The sequence below is a fragment of the Bos indicus x Bos taurus genome, chromosome 15 (genome assembly GCF_003369695.1).
Source record: "Bos indicus x Bos taurus breed Angus x Brahman F1 hybrid chromosome 15, Bos_hybrid_MaternalHap_v2.0, whole genome shotgun sequence".
NCBI lineage: Eukaryota > Metazoa > Chordata > Mammalia > Artiodactyla > Bovidae > Bos > Bos indicus x Bos taurus.
Window position 1 is genome coordinate 61,574,987 of NC_040090.1, and position 15,244 is coordinate 61,590,230.

The 15,244-nt window shown below is 43.0% G+C and overlaps 1 long non-coding RNA gene across 5 annotated transcripts in view; it reads right to left on the reverse strand.

Annotated features, from left to right (window-relative positions):
• Positions 1 to 15,244, reverse strand: part of LOC113905847 — a 197,571-nt gene that overhangs the window by 107,459 nt on the left and 74,868 nt on the right. The window contains exon 4 of one of the 5 annotated variants that reach the window (XR_003514742.1): positions 12,612 to 12,699. The exons of the other annotated variants lie outside the window; for them this stretch is intronic. This is a non-coding gene — a long non-coding RNA (uncharacterized LOC113905847). The remainder of the gene's footprint in view (positions 1 to 12,611; positions 12,700 to 15,244) is intronic. 5 annotated transcript variants of the gene reach the window in all.

Below are 15,244 nucleotides of genomic sequence, written 5' to 3' on the forward strand. Positions count from 1 at the left end.
CTGTGCGACCTGAAATAAACGATGAAGGAAGTATAATCACTGGGCTGACAGCGGCTATGAGATGCATGGACAGGAAGGCTTTCTTTCTATTTCATCAATTCTTCTTTGGTACAAAGCAAAAATCGATAACAGCTCACTTCAAATTTACAACTTTCCCAATTTGGAGGTTCAACTTTTAAGCCTCCTTGAAACACGTTGTCCTAACTTGGGCCTCAGTTTCTAAGCACAGACTCTCTGCACATAGCCCATAAACACGGCCAAGAGAGGGTCCTCGGAAGCCAGGGCCCCAGCCATCTCTGAGAAGGGTGTCTCTGCATCCGAATTTGTAGTCAAGGGCCCCGGCCTGCTCTGGTTCTGGAATCTCATTTCATTTCTGCCGTGGACTTCGCAGGCTGGTAGGTGTGACAAATTGTCTTATCTTTGTCCAACCTTTGTTGGACACACGCTGGCTTCAGGTTTCACTTTAATATATGACTTCAGTTTAATAGCAAAGTGGTTCTCTTAAAAATGTCAGATTGTAAAATGCTGAGTCATTCACCAAGAAAAGACTGGGCCTGAGTAGAAATTAGAATCACTGGGGCACGCAGAATAAGACCACATATCTTCAGTCTAAATAGAGGGAGATGGAGCTTAAGTTCAGATTAAATTTAGAAAGTAGTTCTGAGCTCCAGAGACACTGTGTGCTCTGAGACACAAGAATGAATCAGCTAGAAGGAGGAAACATCCTTAAAATAGTGTTATACATAAAAGCAAACACAGTGAAAGCAGACTCGATGTGACATTCAACCTTTTATTTACTTAACCATTGACTACACGTACAAAATGGGACAAAACTATGAAGACAACCTAGCAAACAGATTAGAAGTGTACAAAGGGATACAATCCTGCCCACAGGCATGTAAGATTCTTTTATTTTTGCTTTAAAAGTGTCTTGTCTTTGCATTTATAAGTGAATTAAACTACCCAGTAATAATACATGAATGAATGACTGAATCCTAAAATCAGTAGGTAAATCATAAGAACAGGATATTTATAAAGTGTCTCCTCGCCAAACACTTATTACAAATGTAAAAGCAGTTAGTGTACAGGGGAGACACCTGGCAGTCGCCACTTTAAATAAGAGCTCAAAGTTAACATGGCAGGTACCAGGACAAAGAGAAGCCATGAGCCTCCTGATATGATGCTCTGAGAAGGACACACATCACTTCTGTGGTGCTCTTGCCAAAAATGAATAGCCTGGATGCAAGTCACAATGAGACATCACATAAACTTAAATTTAAGAACACCCTAGAAGATAACTGGACAGTTCAGTAGCTCAGTCGTGTCCAACTCTTTGCGACCCCATGGACTGCAGCATGCAGGCTTCCCTGTCCATCACCAATTCCTGGACCTTGCTCAAACTCATGTCCATCGAGTCAGTGATACCATCCGACCATCTCATTCTCTGTCATCCCCTTCTCCTCCTGCCTTTAGTCTTTCCCAGCATCAGAGTCTTTTCCAATGAGTCAGTTCTTCGTATCAGATGGTCAAAGTATTGGAGCTTCAACTTCAGCATCAGTCCTTCTAATGAATATTCAGGACTGATCTCCTTTAGAATTGACTGCTTTGATCTCCTTGCTGTCCAAGGGACTCTCAAGAGTCTTCTCCAACACCACAGTTCAAAAGCATCAATTCTTAGGTACTCAGCTTTCTTGATGGTCCAACTCTCAGATCCATACATAACTACTGGAAAAACTGTAGCTTTGACTACATGGACCTTTGTTGGAAAAGAAATGTCTCTGCTTTTTAATATGCTGTTTATGTTTGTCACAGTTTTTCTTCCAAGGAACAAATATCTTTTAATTTCATGTCTGCAGTCACCATCAGCAGTGATTTTGGAGCCCAAGAAGATAAAGTCTGTCACTGTTTCCATTGTTTCCCCATCTATTTGCCATGAAGTGATGGGACCAGGTGCCATGATCTTAGTTTTTTTAATGTTGAGCTTTAAGCCAGCATTTTCACTCACCTCTTTCACCTTCATCAAGAGACTCTTTAATTCCTCTTCACTTTCTGCCATAAGGGTGGTGCATATGCATATCTGAGGTTATTGATATTTCTCCCAGCAATCTTGATTCCAGCTTGTGCTTAATCCAGCCCAGCATTTCTCATGATGTACCCTGCATATAAGTTAAATAAGCAGGGTGACAATATACAGCCTTGACATACTCCTTTCCCAATTTGGAACCAGTCCATTGTTCCATGTCTGGTTCTAATTGTTGCTTCTTGACCTGCATACACATTTCTCAGGAGGCAGGTCAGGTGGTCTGGTATTCCCATCTCTTTAAGAATTTTCCACAGTTTGTTGTGATCCACACAGTATCCACTACACTTTGACATAGTCAGTAAAGCAGATGTTTTTCTGGAACTCTTGCTTTTTCTATGATCCAACAGCCGTTGGCAATTTGATCTCTGGTTCCTTTACTTTTTCTAAATCCAGCTTGAACATCTGGAAGTTCTTGATTCATGCACTGTTAAAGCCTAGCTTGGAGAATTTTGAGCATTACTTGGCTAGCATGTGAGATGAGTACAATTGTATGGTAGTTTGAACATTCTTTGGCATTGCCTTTCTTTGGGATTGGAATGAAAACTGACCTTTTCCAGTCCTGTGGCCACTGCTGAGTTTTCCAAATCTGCTGGTATATTGAGTGCAGCACTTTCACGTCATCATCTTTTAAGATTGGAAATTTCTCAACTGGAATTCCATCACCTTGACTAACTTTGTTCATAGTGATGCTTCCTAAGGCCCAGTTGACTTCACATTCCAGGATGTCTGGCTCTAGTTGAATGATCACACCACCATGGTTATCTGGGTCTTTAAGATCTTTTTTCTATAGTTCTTCTGTATATTCTTGCCACCTCTTCTAAATATCTTCTTCTTCTGTTAGGGCCATTACTGGAGAAGGGAATGACAAACCACTTCAGTATTCTTGCCTTAAGAACCCCATTAACAGGATGAAAAGGCAAAAAGATAGCTGGCCAGCACTTTTAAAACATGAAAAGGTCATCAGAGACATTTAAAAACCAAAGAACTGTTTCAGATGAAAGGACACTAAGCAGGCAGGACCATCACATGTAAAGTGGGATCCTGGAAATGAGAATGGGCCTCATGGAAAAACTGGCAAAATCTGAGTTAAGTTCACAGACTAGATACTAGTATGTATCAATGCTAATCGTTTTGATTATCGTCCTCTAGGTTATATAAGATGTTGACATTTGGGGGAGTCTAGGTGAGGGGAATTTCTCATACAGTTTTTGCAACTTTTTTCTGAAGTCTGAGATGAATTCAAAATGAAAAAATACAATGTTAAGTGAATTAAAAGATCTCAATCTAGCAACTGTAAGGAGAGAGTTTTGATAACTTGAAAATATAATAGTATAATCAAAACTATATGAAACCAAGTATATAAATAATGAAGCAACCATATTGAGTTTCTTTTTTTCTGTAATTGTGTAAAATCTGCACATTTTTCATCAAGATGGACAACATGAGCTTTGAGGCTAGAAGACCAGGTGTGAAGTGAGGCGGAGAGGCTCTGTTCCCTGGGAGAAGCAGCCACCGCCACCTGGAGGCCTGGGCACTTTCCCTGAGTTTCTCTTAGCTCTGTCTCCTCCTCCACTAAACAATCCATCTTGGTGGCCTTGCTAAGAGGTGTTAAAGGGCAGTGCAAACCGAGGGTCCCTGTCCCCCTTCAGAGCAGGGCAAGGCCGTGTTGCTGGGCGAGCAGCCAGGCAACCCCGGCTTGCCTGGTCTGAGGGCACAGCGGCCTTCACTCTGGGACCACTGAATGTGCAGCCCCGGCCTCTGTCTCCGTGCCTCCAAGACCAGGGATGGGCAAGGGTCCTCTGCAGAGGGACAGGACCAGCCCCCTACTCATCACCTCTGTCATGCCATCTGGGATTTGAGCTGCAGCTCCCCACAGCCTCCTGAGTCCTCTGCTGCTCGCTCGCTCTCTCTCATCAGCACACTCCTGCTGCCAGGCTGCCACGTCAGAGATGCAGTTTACACTTTACATCAACAACCTGCTGTCACCTGTGGCAAAGGCAGAGACGCCCAGCTGGCAGGCACCTGGGTCCGGCAGGAAACAAGAGACTGGTGGGCTTGGGCCCCTTTGAGCTCTTCTTCACAGAGACTGGGGTGGGAACCTGTAGGGATGCCCCATCCCACCCCAGACATAGGGAGGTCTCATTCATTCCCCATCCACAGTACTCACACCTGCTCCTGTCAGCTCATTCTCAACCCTCTAGAGGGCGTGTGTGTGCACGCACACACACACACACACACACACACACACACGCGCGCATGCACACACACACACATACACACACACACACACACACACACACACACACCTGTTCTTGAGGAGGGCATAGAAACCTACGGTTCCTCCAGACCCACACTGCCTGGTTCACAGGGCCAGGGACCAGGCAGGCTGTGTTTATTAGTATCTGCCCAGCAAAGTCACTTTCTGACCCTTACCCCTGTTCCTGCCCACCTGCCTGTTTTCTGACAGCAACTAGAGAGCAGGAAGGCTATTTCCCAGCCTCTGGGTGCTGGTATCCTCTCCCCAAAAGGCTAAGTCAACAAGAGTCTATGGAACCCTCCTGTCTGTCAAATAAGCCGCAACTGTCAAAAGACCTGCAGAAGCCTTCAAAGTCAGACAGACGGGGGTGCAAGTTCGGCCCAAGAGCTTGCTCGCTGTGCATCCTTGTCTGAGTCACGACCTTTCAGATTTCAATGACCTCAGCTGTACAAGAGAGGAAATAAGTGTGATACCTTGCAAGGTTGTTCTGGGGCTCAAACGAGATAATGTCTACTAATCATCTAGTGCAGGGTATGGCACACCCCGGACAGTCAGTAAATGTTTACTTTCAACCTCCTTAATAATACAATTATTGTTAATGGAGCATACCAGTCTCTGGGGTGGGCACTTCACCTAAATCATCTCATGTAATCTCACTGTAAACCTACATGGCAATGATCTTCATCCTTTAACAGAACTCAAGTAACTTGCGCAAGGTCAAGGCAGGAAGTGGGAGAGCTGAGACTCTCCTTCTGATCCCAAACACAAGTCTTCCTGGTCTTCACCGCCTGGGCTCACCTAGCTTTGTCACACATCAGGACTGGGCTGACATCAAAAAGGGGGCAACTGGGAGACTCCAGATTCTGGAACCAGAAGCAGCGGCAAGAAGGAAGTCCAGTCCAAGATCCACAGCAGCAACCCCAGGAGTGGAAGGAAGGGAAGGAGCACCTCAGCTTGAAGAAACATCACACAAACGGATGGAGTCACACACCAGCTTGGTTGGAGGGGTGGGGTGGGCAGTGAGTCTGCCTGGCTGCCTGAGCACAGTGAGGGAACCTGGGTCGAAGGACACTCAGCACCGTGTGGGAGGAATGCTGGTCAGATTCCCTTGCTATTCAAAGTGGTTTCAGGACCAGCAGCATCTCCTGGCAGACTGTTAGAAATACAGAACCCCAGACCACCTGAATCAGAATCCCACACTGAACAATATTCACAGGTGATTCTTATGTACATTCGAGTTTGAGAGCCACTGCCTCAGAAGGTGGCTGGACCCTAGTCGCTAACCTAGGGAAAACATAGAGCAGTGGTTCTCAAGCTAGGCTGGATACTGAATCACCTGGAGAACTTTAAAAAATCTCAACGCCCAGGGCCAACCCCAGATCACTTACATCAGAATTGGGTATCAGTGTTTTAAAACTCCCCAATGTGTAGTTAGTGGTTGATAAGAGGAAAACTTCTGGAGTGAGGTTCAGATTGACTCTATTTACTGAAGGCATCACCTTGGGAATGTCAGCTCATGTCCAGAATCCTCATCTGGATAATGACATTATCCAGGCCACAGGGTTGCAAGGATTCGTGATCCAGGAACAAAAACACCCTTGCAAACTCATGCCAGAAAGGTGGGACCTAATCTTTTTGCTTCTCACGTCACAGCAGCTCAAACCCAAAGGAAGTAAGACCTTGTTCCTTTGGATTTTATCATTTAATTTAACCCTAATTCACCTACCCTACCCCACCCCACCCCCACACACACACACATACACAAAGTCCCGAGAAGGTACAAGAAAAAGAAACCATCCTCTGGATTTGCCTCACTTGAACTTGAGTTTCCTGGCTTCCCAGGTGGCTCAGTGGTAAAGAATCCACCTGCCAATGCAGGAGATGCAGGAGACTCAGGTTCCATCTCTGAGTCAGGAAGATCCCCTGGAGAAGGAAATAGCAACCCATTCCAGTATTCTTGCCTGGGAAATGTCATGGACAGAGGAGCTTGGCAGGCCTACAGTCCATGAGGTCACAAAAGAGTCAGAAGCAATGTAGCAACAACACAACAACAACAACTCCTGAGTTTCCCACCTCCCCCAATCCTTCTCATCTTCCTCTCAGCACCCTGGGGGCACATGATACACTGAAGCCATGAATGGGAAAAAGAACAACCACGTCTGAGCTCCCAGGTCTTAGGGTATGACAACCCAGTCAGCACCGTTAGCTCCGGAGTCTTGTCCAGGATGCACACGAATGTACTTGTCACATGGACAGGGGCTCAAACATGCTACTTCAGTCTCAACACAGCCTCTGTCTTTGGTCAGATCAGAACGAGTCAACTGCAGACTCAGGAGTCCGGCCAGGAGAAGCAGGTACCTGGAGAAGACCTGGGCTCACATGAGAGCCTTCAGGTGGGGAATATTCAGAATTTCATGCTTCATCCAGCTTTCCCTCTGATTTACCGGTGCCACTGGACGAACTGTCTCACCACAAATCTCTATCAGTCACTGGAATATTGTCAGAATGTTATGAATTGTCCTTCTGATGTCAATTAACAAAGAATGGCTTACATTTACAGAGATTTGATTCTATTTAAAGCACATGATAGATGGTAAACAAAGTATCATTAGCTCCACTTTATAAATGTAGAAACTGGAATTTGGGTTCACCGATAAATCTGCTCAAACTGTTGAAGTTTTATGATGAAGGCTAATGTGGAGAATAAAACCCAGGACTTTTGGTGTCCGTGCCAGTGCTCTGGCACACTGCTAGCTCCAGCTGCACTCCACTAAATGTATCCACGAGAAACATATTCCATTTCTACCTCCATAGAGAAAAGCACTGGTGCAGGTGTGCCCTGTCCAGTTGTAACTGGTCCTGCTTGAGAAGTGAAGGGAGAGGTTAATTTCCAAATAAAGTCACCGCTAGAAAGTTGCAAGTCCATGAGGTCACATACTAAAGAGTGTTTCTGATTGGATGGATGAGGGAACAACGCCAAGGAAAGTGTAATGGGAGACAGCTGGAGACACAGGTGTGCAGACTTACAAATTAACTCGGCAACTCTTCACATGGGCTCCCCCCAAGACCCTCAGCTCAAAGGGAAGACTGGTGCTCTCTTCCACCCAAGTAACCCAGAGGCCTGAGAGGAGGGTCATGGTCAGGCACCCCCATTCCCATCAGGATAGGACCGAATGGGCTTTCCTCTCAAAGCCAGCAGTGATAGTCACATTCAGACAGCCTGACCAGGGCACAGTGAGCCTCTCCCTGAGAACTGCTCCCCACCCCAGCCCTGAGTTGGAGCCAGCAGTTATGCTAATAGCTAGTTCTCAGGGAAATTAAAATAGAGGAAGTCTTGTTCAGGGTTCAAAAGCAGGAGAGCAGGCCTCTGACCTGCTTCTGACCTGCCTGGACACTTCCTGCCCACAAGCACAGCTAGTCAAGTGGCACTTTAGATGAGAAAGGGAGTGGGTCTTGGTACTTTTGAGCCCCTGAGGGTCTGGCCAACCCCTTGAGGTCTAACAAAATCCTATGACTCACGAGGTGAAATAAACAGCGTTGTAAAATGTTGAAGTAAAATCAAATCTGCATTTTTGCCCATAAACCGATGATGATATCAGTTTGTGGCCCGGGATCATAAGCAGGAACCCCCAAAACTGCAGTTTGAAGTCTCACCCATGGGATGAGACTGTGTGGACTTTGGAGACTGTGGATCCACACAGACTTTGACTGTGTGGATCACAATAAACTGTGGAAAATTCTTAAAAAGATGGAAATACCAGAGCACCTTACCTGTCTCCTGAGAAACCGGTATGCAGGCCAAGAAGCAACAGTTAGAATCAGACATGAAACAACTCATTGGTATGAAAATTAGAAAAGGAGTACAAGAAGGCTGTATATTGTAATCCTGCTTATTTCACTTCTATGCAGAGTACATAATGCAAAATACCAGGCTGGATGAATCACAAGCTGGAATCAAGACTGCCAGGAGAAATATCAACAACCTTAGATGTGCAGATGATACCACTTTAATGGCAGAAAATGAAGAGGAACTAAAGAGCCTCTTGATGAGGGTGAAAGAGGAGATTGAAAAAGCTGGCTTAAATCAATATTCAAAAAACAAAGATCATGGCATCTGGTCCTATCACTTTATGGAAAAAGTGAAAGCCATGACAGATTTTCTTTTGCAGGGCTCCAGAATCACTGCAGATGGTGACCTCAGCCATAAAATTAAAAGGCACTTGCTCTTTGGAAGGAAAACTACGACAAACCTAGATAAGAGTACTAAAAAAGCAAAGACATCATTTTGCCAACAAAGGTGCATATAGTCAAAGCTATGGTTTTTTCAGTAGTCATATATAGATGTGAGAGTTGGACCATAAAATAGGCTGAGCACTAAAGAATTGATGCTTTCAAATTGTGGTGCTGGAGAACACTCTTGAGAATCCCTTGGACTGCAAGGAGATCAAACTAGTCAATCCTAAAGGAAACCAACCATGAATATTCATTGGAAGGACTGCTGCGGAAGCTTCAACACTTTGGCCACCTGATGGGAAGAGTGGACTCATTGGAAAAGACCCTGATGCTGGGAAAGACTGAAGGCAAAAGGAGAAGGGGGTGGCAGAGGATGCGATGAACTCTGGGAAATAGTGGAGGACAGAGGAGCCTGGCAGGCTACAGGCGTGGTCCATGCAGTCGCAAAGAGTTGAATACAACTTAGTGACCGAATAACAACAACCAAGAAGAGCCATCGGTCAACTTGAAATGTATTACTTGAAAGGAGAAAATGCAGGAGCTCTCAGGCATACATTTTACTTGCATATGAGAAGCAAAGTCACATTACATTCTGAACAGGCCTTTGTTTACAATTAAAGTTTCTTTCAAAGGAAAGCAGGGAAGACTCAATGGAGGGTCTGGATTCCTAACAATTTGGAGCTTCTAGTCCCAACTGTCCTCGGATTCCTGAGGTACTCCAGCATCCCAATATGCTTTTTTTTTTTTCATTTTTCTTTTCTTTCTCTCTTTCTCCACCTTCCCCCACCCACCACCTCCACTAGCTATAATTGGTTTCTATTATCAACAATCAAAAATACATTGAATAAGACCCTAGGTCAGAGAAATTACCCTCCATTTGATGACTGTTTTACATCCCTGGTGGCTCAGAGGGTAAAGCGTCACCCTGCAATGGGGGAGCCTCGAGTTCAATCCCTGGGTCAGGAAGATCCCCTGGAGAAGGAAATGGCAACCCACTCCAATACTCTTGCCTGGAAAATCCCATGGACAGACAAGTAGGCTACAGTCCGTGGGGTCACAAAGAGTGGGATGTGACTGAGCGACTTCACTTTCTTTTTTTCACCTGCTACCAAAAGAAGTCACACCCCTACTTCCTTCAAAGGCCCATGCAATGAAATTTAGAGAAGCATCTGAAGACAACTTTGGACCCAGTAGATGCTTCATGAACTGATTTAGGGTAAACAGAACATGATGAGTAAGTAAACTGAACTAATTCCTAGACCTATTTTTTTTAATAAAATAAAATCTGGTTCCCTTAGGGTTTAAATGCCACCTGGCTTGATATATCCAATGAAGTGCCCCTAAACTTTTCTCTAAATTACTTACAAAATAGAAGAAGAGATAAATATTCTCAACAACTTCAAAACTGAAGAAGGGGACTTCTCTGGTGAAAGTGAAAGTTGCTCAGTCGTGTCCGACTCTTTGCGACCCCATGAACTATACACTCTATGGAATTCTCCAGGCCAGAATACTGGAGTGGGTAGCCTTTCCCTTCTCCAGGGGATCTTCTCAACCCAACAATCAATCCCAGGTCTCCTGCATTGCAGGCGGATTCTTTACCAGCTGAGCCACAAGGGAAGGACTTCTCTGGTGGTCCAGTGCTTAAGAATCCCCTTGTCAATACAGGGGACACAGGTTTAATCCCTGGTCCAGTAAGACCCCACGTGACGGGGGGCAACTAAGCCTGGGTACCACAGCTACTGAAGCCCACATGCTTCAACAAAGAAGCCACCACAATGAGAAACCCACACACAGCAACAAAGAGTAGCCCCAACTCGCTTCAACTAGAGAAATCCCTAGTGCAGCAATGAGGACCCAGAACAGCCAAAAAATAAATATATAATTAATTTTTAAAAAAATTAAGATGAATCACCAAGCTGTTACCAGAATCTGAAAAGAATTTCTGTTACCTAAATAAAGCTAATGAAGCTAAGCCGCATTGAAACAAACAATCCATGTTTCACCTTGTAAAACAGAGTAGACCTACCCACCTGAAAAGTGATAGGAACACTTTGCCTTTCTCCTACTTTCTACCCCTAGTTCAGAGATCCAGGATTGAACCAACACCTGTCTCTCTACTATGGGTACTACTCTTTGGATGGGCCCAGAGAACTGTTCTATCTCCCCCAACTTAACTCCATCCATTCCCAGAATGCAATTCCTGGGAAACCAGGAAGCAGGAAGTAGATGAGGATGAGTAGCAATGGCACATCACATTGTGGAAGGTATTTTGCCCACACAGGATGCTGTGTAGGCAGGACAAAGACACTTTGTGCTGGAGAGTAAGACTTTGATGATCTCATCAGTTCTGAATGTTAGAGAACAGGCAGAAGGAGGAGGAAATCTCCCCACAGTTCAGCAGGGCTGAACAGCTGAATCCCATCAAAATGGATCAGCCCAGGGAGCAGAGCCAAGGACAAGCCACACTTCCTCTGTTAGCAAGCACCAAATCTCTATTTGCCTTATTGTAAAATGAAGAGGGGCCAGGGGTTGGGGGAGGGGAATTGGACCTACTGGAAAACAATGCCACATACGAGAAAAAAAAAAAGAGAGAATCACCCAGAAGACTAAGAAAAAGAACACACTTCTGAAGATGATTTACTATAGAAACCAGAAGAAAATTTTAAGAAAATATCATCTATAATATGAAAAATATAAGATGGCCCTTTGAGGATGAAACTGAAAACCATATGGAAAGCAAGCTGAGATAAAATCGATACCAGGATAAACCTGGACACAGTGACACACTTTATTTTCTTGGGCTCAAAAATCACTGCAGATGGTAACTACAGCCATGAAATTAAAAGACATTTGCTCCTTGGAAGAAAAGCTATGACCAACCTAGACAGCATATTAAAAAGCAGAGACATTACTTTGCTGACAAAGGTCCATCTAGTCAAAGCTACGGTTTTTCCAGTAGTCATGTATGGATCTGAGAGTTGGACTATAAAGAAAGCTGAGCACCAAAGAACTGATGCTTTTGAACTGTGGTGTTGGAGAAGACTCTTGAGAGTCCCTTGGACAGCAAGGATATCCAACCAGTCCATCCTAAAGGAAATCAGTCCTGAATATTCATTGGAAGGACTGATGCTGAAGCTGAAGCTCCAATACTTGCCACCTGATGCAAAGAACTGACTCATTTGAAAAGACCCTGATGCTGGGGAAGACTGAAAGCAGGAAAAGAAGAGGATGACAGAGTGAGATGGTTGGATGGCACCACCATCCAACTCGATGGATATGAGTTTGAGCAAGCTCCAGGAGATGGTGATGGACAGGGAAGCCTGGTGTGCTGCAGTCCCTGGGGTCACAAAGAGTCAGACACGACTGAGCAACTGAACTGAATTGAACTGAGGATAAGGCTCAAAGACTGCCACCTGAAATGACATTATAGGTCTTACAAAAATGTGATGGGGGTAAGCTCCTTTGTTTATGCAAAGGGTAATTGTTAATCTTTTAAAATAAACAATCACAGAACTTCTATAATAAAAGAGACAACAGATAAAAGAGTGGAGTTTTCTAAAAAAATATTTCATCCAATATAGCATTAGACAATGTCCAGTTATTACCCATCCAGGCTTCAGTCACTTGCTTGCAAGAGTTCTTCTTTTATCAAATGTCTGAGCAATTCAGAACTCCATGTACTCACTGGGGAAAGATGGTATTCTGAAACCTTTTTTTCCTTTGGCATAAATGATGGAAATGTTAAAATCCAGTAATTACTTCATTACCTCATTTGCAATAGTTTCAACGTCCAAGTTACTCTCTTTTCTTAGCAGCAACAGTAATTAAGAAAGCCAAATTCAAGGCAATTCTCACTGAAACTTTGTAAGAATTTTGTGAAAATCTTTTAGAAAAGGTACATGGTGATTTCAGAATATGTATTATTAAATTCAGCTGCTGTACAAATACAGCCAATATTTGTATATTGGATGAAATATAATAAAAGTTGACTTGTCACTTAAAAAACAGTCTAAGGCAAATGTTTCAAGTCAGAAAGACCTCCATCCTTGGGCACCCAGGATAACAAAGTTCCACCATCTTCATCATGTGGCCTCCTAGGTGGTCACTGTCATCTTCTGGCACTCGGCTAGAATAGAGAAAATAAGCATGGAGGAGAGCTTAATGAATGCTCTTATGGGGAAGTTCTATAAGACACACACATCATTTGAATTCAATAGAGCTCAACTGTATGGTATATTTCCAGGGGCTTCAAACCTAGAAATGAGAATCTGACTAATGGCACCCAAGAACAGATAGAAAGGGAGCTATTTCTGATAAAAGAAATATCTCCAAGAAAATAAAATTGTTAAACAATAATTAAAAGCCATATATAGGAAGCAGTGGACAAGAAAGCCTGGAGTGCTGCAATTCATGGGGTCACAGAGTCCGACATGACTCAGTGACTGAACCACACAGGAAGCAGTAAATGAGTGCAACTGACACAGCAGAAAATCAAGTAAGTATTAAGGACGGCAAACTTGAGAAACACTTCCAGATTGCAGAGAAAGAGAACAAAGAATTGATATTATCATATTTCATTGATTCTAAGATGTCCATTTTTTCACAATAATCAGTTGTGAATCACAGAAATCAGTTAAGTCTTACAATCAGTGGCATTGCACAATCACTGTGGACCTGGGAGCTATCCCAGTGAGACTGTTGTCAAGTCCTGGGCATGGCCTAACTGTGGTCTCAGCTGTTCATGTTCTAAGCGCCTTAATTGAGTTATGTACATTGTTGCAATCACATGTGAGCTTAATTGCCATTTAAAATGTCTTTTAAAAGATTACACTATGACTTGGCACTGAAACAAGAAGTTATTGTGTATGCAGAAAGGCCTGGAATTAGAGCAGCAGGATGTAATTTGATATTACTGAAGCAAATATCTGTTTAGGAGCAATGAGTGAAATTCCTTTTTTAAAAAAGCCAAGTTCTTTATAGGATCCAAGAAAGGGAAGTTATCCTTAAGTAAAAGCTTAGAAATTGTTATGTTTTATGACTAAGATACACGCAAAAGAGATTGCCTGTCACATGCCAAACAATGCAATTAAAGGCAGGAGAAACTGTCAAATATCTCAAAATAGGTGAAATACCTCACAAGAAAGAAGCTGGTATGATCAACTTACCAATTTCACAGGACTGTAATTATGGCATTATGTCATAGTTTAACTGGCAGCATCTTTTCTTCCTTAATAGTACATAAAATACAAGTACTTCTTACAACTGATAAAATATTGATAGAGTAATTAAAGAAGAAGATGATAGCTATTGTAGACCAGGAATAAAGATTCAGCCCAAGACTTATATTTCTGAGGAAGGCTTTATAATAATCAAAGAAGAAGCAATCACTGAAGATATAATGAAAGAAAACTTTCCAAAAGAGGAGGGTGAGAGAGAATGAAACATTCACCAGGTTCCAGGAAAGAGTAACTAACATAGACTCATATCTAAAAATATCCTGACAATTTTTTCAATTAAAATATAAAACATGTTTTTTTTAATCTATCTACATATCCAGACCCAAAAATGAATATAAAAATATCTATAATGGAATAAAAATCATGCTGACCTTGTTCTTCTCTTCTACAGTGATAGATGCCTATAGAGTTTTGACATGGAAAAAAATTTAGACTCAGGTATTCTACTCACAGGTAAGTTTTAATTTAGAGAGCAGAAAACAAAAGAGACATTTATAAGAGCGCAAAATGTCTGCCATTCATATACTGTTTAAATCACTTTAAAATATATTCCAACTGCCCAAGTGACAATTTAAAATTAGGACCTCAAGAATGGGAAAATCAAAGCATAAAAGGACTAGCATTGAGCACTGAAGCCAACCACACAAAACGACAAGTCTAAGATAATTGTTTAAATACAGTTACAACACAGAATATGTGTCAAAAATCTAAATCCAGGCCACACACAACATCAAAAGTAATTTAATAACAACCCAAATTACAAACCCACATTTAATGAACTTTCAGATAAGAAGGAAGAACAGAGGGAAAGAAAAAGATACAAAAGTCATTAGCCTCCACAGTTGTGAACCTAAAAATACCATTTTACTCTTAACTTTATCACCGGGAGAAACACTGACTGGTGTTCACACACATATTTAGAACATACTGCATAGGACTTGCCTGGAGAATCCCAGGGACGGGGAAGCCTGGTGGGCTGCTGTCTGTGGGGTTGCACAGAGTCGGACACGACTGAAGCAACTTAGCAGCAGCAGCAGCATAGGAGAGGAGGGGGGCTGTCCTTGCAAAGATAGATAAAACTTCAACCTCCGCCTCAAGGTCTTTAGTCCAAAGACCTCTAGTCAATATAGAGGATAGATTTTAGTTTGTCACAAGAATAAACACATGTGAAATTCCTGGAAGAAATCTATAGAGAGCCAGTCTTCGAATGATGATTAGACTTTACTGCGTACCAATATTTTCTATTCCTTCTACTAAAAGATTCCTAAAATCCAGTACATAAGGGTATAGAGTTCTTCTTCACAGTTCTCGTTCACCATGGTCACACACATACACACACGCTCACACGCCATACCACAGTGGTCACACACGCCCATGTCACTGTAAGTTGTGACAGTCCTTAAGCTGGACAGCTTTGTTCAACAGCATCGCTGT